The 4,965-nt window shown below is 45.5% G+C and overlaps 1 non-coding gene across 1 annotated transcript; it reads right to left on the reverse strand.

The window, feature by feature from the left end:
- Positions 1-1,543: 1,543 nt before the first annotated feature.
- LOC129018514 (small nucleolar RNA SNORA40) lies at positions 1,544-1,671 on the reverse strand. The gene has a single exon (XR_008495334.1). It is a non-coding gene; the product is annotated as a small nucleolar RNA SNORA40 (small nucleolar RNA).
- Between the last annotated feature and the right edge of the window lie 3,294 nt (positions 1,672-4,965).

The following is a 4,965-nucleotide window of genomic DNA, read 5'->3' on the forward strand; positions in this document are numbered from 1 at the left end:
TAACCCTGAGAGATCTAGTTTATAAGATAGAACAGCTATCAGCCATGTACCATTTGTGTGCTCTTTTTTTTTTAAGTCAATCAATTTTTATTCAAGGAATTCCATTTGTGTTGTGATTTCTTCCACTGTCCATCAAGGTCACTTTAGATCCTCTAAAGAGCTGGAGTCAAAAGATTTATCTTCAAGATAGCCCTTTTTAATGAAACTGATGCTTATTTTAATCCAGTTGTCCTGTCAGCCCATGATTCTTTTTTTTTTTTTGCTTCTGTCGTCTCCTTTTAATATGGATATACTGAAGAAGACTTCAAAATTCACCAAGAATCTTTGGGATCTAATTTCTTTTTTTTTTTTTTTTTTTTTTTTTGAGACGGAGTCTAGCTCTATTGCCAGACTGGAGTGCAGTGGCATAATCTTGGCTCACAGCAACCTCCGCCTCCCAGGTTCAAATGATTCTCCTGCCCCAGCTTCCCGAGTAGCTGGGATTACAGGCGTGCCCCACCACACCCAGCTAATTTTTGTGTTTTTAGTAGAGAAGGGGTTTCACCATGTTGGCCAGGATGGTCTCAATCTCTTGACATCGTGATCCGCCTGCCTTGGCATCCCGAAGTGCTGAGACTACAAGTGTGAGCCACCGCGCCTGGCCACAGGATCTAATTTCTTCAACCAATTTACTTTAAGGTCATTTTTAGTGTAGGTGGATCTGCCTGATTCTCAATTTGACACCCTCTCTAAACATGAATTTAGTTCAAATCATATTCATTCCTAAGCGATCGTACTCAAGAATAGTACAGATGTGTAGAATATGCCAATACCTTTAACTCCAGACATCATGTTCTCAAGATAAAAGCCTTTAAAACAAAAAGCCATCCTATGTATCAAGTCAACATGAAATTGGAATATAAAATTAATACAGCTGAGGATTTCCCTCGTATCCCATGCTGTTTAAATATCTATTCTACAGTCCTAGAATCAACTTTTTTTTTTTTTTGAGAGAGAGTCTCCCTCTGTTGCCCAGGCTGGTGGAGTGCAGTGGCACAATCTCGGCTCATGGCAAGCTCCGCCTCCCGGGTTCACGCCATTCTCCTGCCTCAGCCTCCCGAGTAGCTGGGACTACAGGCTCCCGCCACCACGCCCGGCTAATTTTTTGTATTTTTAGTAGAGACGGGGTTTCACCGTGTTAGCCAGGAACCTTTTTTTTTTTTTTTTTAATTAAGAGACACAGTCTGTCTTTGTTACCTAGGCTGGAGTACAGTGGTGCCATCAAAGGTCAGTGCAGCCTCCAACTCCTGGGCTCAATCCTCTTTCCTTAGCCTCCCCTTCCTGAGTAGCTGCAACTACAGGCACATGCCCTGATACCCAGCTAATTTTTAAATTTTTGTGGAGATGAGGTGTTACTTTCCTGCCCAGGCTGATCTTGAACTCCTGGCTTAAAGCAATATTCCCACCTCAGTGTGGGGATTGCAGGCATGAGCCACTGTGCCTGGCCTGGAACCAACCTTTATGGCTATCAGTACGCCCATCAGTTAACTGTCTCAGGTATCAAAATATCCCTTCTTATATGTATCAAAACTCATGCTGAACAATGAGTTCTGGGTTGCAAAAGAGGATTTATTTTTTGCACCTATCCATAAGTCTTTGTCCACAAGTTAAACAAAAACCTACATAAGTGCAGTGTGTGCTCTTTTTAAGTACATTAGTAGACGTACTACTGAGAGGCCACACTGCACGGGGTTGGGTAAGTGGACTTGGGAGCCAGATTGCTAGTTCAAAGATGTGCCCTTCCATTTACTAAGTGACTTTAGGCAAACTCCTTCTCTTAGTGTCTCAGTATCCTCAGCTGTGAAATGGGGATGACATTAAGACCGATTTCGGCCAGGCGCAGTGGCTCAAGCCTGTAATCCCAGCACTTTGGGAGGCCGAGGCGGGTGGATCACGAGGTCAGGAGATCGAGACCATCCTGGCTAACACGGTGAAACCCTGTCTCTACTAAAAAACAAAAACTTAGCTGGGCGTAGTGGCGGGCACCTGTAGTCCCAACTACTCGGGAGGCTGAGGCAGGAGAATGACGTGAACCCAGGAGGCGGAGCTTGCAGTGAGCCGAGATCGCGCCACTGCACTCCAGCCTGGGTGACAGAGCGAGACTCCATATCAAAAAAAAAAAAAAAAAAAAAAAAAAAAAAAAAAGACCTATTTCATGGGGGTTGTTATGATGATTAACTGAGTTAATTTTTATAATGTGCTCAGAACAATGCCTGGGAGAACTATATAAGTGTTGGTTTAATGCCAACCAATAATTAAATGATGCCAGACAATAATACAATAAAAATTACACGATGGTTTGAAGTCGGCTTTTCACTATTTAGACTTGCAACTGACAGACGTTTTTTGTTTTGTTTTGTTTTGTTTTTTTTGTTTCGAGATGGAGCTTCACTTTTGTTGCCCAAGAGTAGGAGTGCAGTGGCGTGATCTTGGCTCACCGCAACCTCCGCCTCCTGGGTTCAAGTGATTCTTCAGCCTCAGCCCCCCAAGTAGCTGAGATTACAGACGCCCACCACAACACTGGCTAAATTTTGTATTTTTAGTAGAGACGGGGTTTCGCCATGTTGGCCAGGCTAGTCTTGAACTCCTGACCTCAGGTGATCTGTCCACCTCAGCCTCCCAAAGTGCTGGGATTACAGGCGTGAGCCACTGCGCCTGGCCTTGACAGAGGTTTTTATCAATCATATCATCTTGTCTGTCTTCATGAGGTCTCTTTCAGGCTGTTATGCCTTGGTCACCCTCTTCTGCTGAGGTCTAACAAAGGGTTTACTTTCGGCTAAGGGGAAGAAAAGTTGGCCTCGTGGGGTCAGAAGAAATGGTTTAGCAGTGATGGAAGAGGCTCTTAGAGTGTAAAGTGACACAAGCAAGTTTCATGTCAGTCTTATTCTTTGCTTCTTTGTAGCTGCCACATAAAAGGTGCCCAATATATGTATGGTTCATTGATGAATCCAGTAACCCCAAGACAATGGTCATCTTCTGTGGCTGGCAGACAATTCCCAGTTCTGGAATTTCTATAAAGAAAAGGCTAGGATGGGCACGGTGACTCACACCTGTAATCCCAGCACTTCGGGAGGCCAAGGCAGGTGGATCACGAGGTCAGGAGTTCGAGTCCAGCCTGGCCAACATAGTGAAACCCCATCTCTACTAAAAATACAAAAATTAGCCGGGCGTGGTAGTACACACCTGTAGTCCCAGCTACTTGGGAGGCTGAGGCAGGAGAATCGCTTGAACCCAGGAGGTGGAGGTTGTGGTGAGCTGAGATTGCGCCACTGCACTCCAGCCTGGGCAACAGAGCAAGACTCCATCTCAAAAAAAAAAAAAAAAAAAAAAGAGAGAGAAAAGGCTGAAGTCCGGGTGCAGTGGCTCATGCCTGTAATCTCAGCACTTTGGGTATGTTTGCTTGTTTGTTTGAGATGGAGTCTCACTCTGTGACCCAGGATGGAGTGCAGTGACATGATCTTGGCTCACTGCAACCTCCACCTCCTGGGTTCAAACGATTCTCCTGCCTCATCCTCCCGAGTAGCTGGGACTACAGGTGCGCACCACAATGCCTGGCTACTTTTTGTATTTTTAGTAGAAATGGGGTTTCACTATGTTGGCCAGGCTGGTCTTGAACTCCTGACCTCAAGCGATCCTCCTGCCTCAGCCTCCCAAAGTGCTGGGATTACAGGCATGAACCACTACACCCGGCCATAATCTCAGCACTTTGGGAGACTGAAGCAGGAGGATTACTTGAACACAGTTCTAGACCAGCTTGGGCAACATAGTGAGACCCCTGTCTCTACAAAAATTTTAAAAATTAGGCAAATGTGGTGGCATATGCTTGTAGTCCCAACTACTCAGGCAGCTGAGGCGGAAGAATTGCTTGAGTCCAGGAGATCAAGGATGCAGTGAGACATGATCACACCACCGTACACTGTACTCCAGCCTGGGTGACACAGTGAGACCCTGTCTCAAAAAAAAAAAAAGAGGGGGGCTTAGGCATGGCCATGTGGTTGGAAGGGAAACCAGCAGACTTCTGTCAAGTAAAGAAAAATATCAAGCTTTTAAAGAATTAAAGTTAACTTTATTCAGAAGTCTTGCTGAGGACTATAGATTGAGGCCTCTAGCCTAGGAGCAGGCTCTGGCCCAGTGTTTCAGACCCCTGCTTATATATAGGGGTGGAGGTTCTGTATGTGCAAAATCCCATCAGACTTGCTAAGAATTACATGAAAGCAGAATCACAGCAAGGTTTGTGTGTCAGAGTACATCTGGTCCTAGATCACAGAGGTATCATCACTAACCCCATCAGATGTCATCTTATGTGTAGGAAAAGCCAGAGATTAAAGCCATTCTTTTTTTTGTTTGTTTGTTTTTTGAGACAGAGCCTCACTCCATCACCCAGGCTGGCATGCAGTAGCACAATCATGGCTCATTGCAGCCTCAACCTCCCCAGGTTCAGGTAATCCTCCCACCTCAGCCTTCCGAATAGCTGAGACTACAGGTGCACACCAACACACCCGGCTAATTGTTGTATTTTTTTGTAGAGACGAGGTTTCACCATGTTGCCCAGGCTGGGGGTCATTCATCTTTTAAGGAATGCAGTGACTCAGGCAAGAGGACAAGAGACATGGGGGCTGTGTGTTCTGTTTTGTTGTCTTCAAAGCATCTTTCTGGAGAGCTGCAGGTCTTCACAGAGTCAGAAGCTTTGGAAAATTATGCTGGCAAGCAGAAATGGGCAAACATAGCTTATGTTTGCTACTTTGTCTCACACTTGTCTAAAAACTTGTGTCGCTGGCTGGGTGCAGTGGCTCACGCCTGTAATCCCAGCACTTTGGGAGGCCGAGGCAGGTGGATCATGAGGTCAGGAGACTGAGACCATCCTGGCTAACACGGTGAAACCCCGTCTCTACTAAAAATACAAAAAATTAGCTGGGTGTGGTGGTG

The sequence above is a fragment of the Pongo pygmaeus genome, chromosome 19, assembly GCF_028885625.2.
Source record: "Pongo pygmaeus isolate AG05252 chromosome 19, NHGRI_mPonPyg2-v2.0_pri, whole genome shotgun sequence".
Lineage (NCBI taxonomy): Eukaryota > Metazoa > Chordata > Mammalia > Primates > Hominidae > Pongo > Pongo pygmaeus.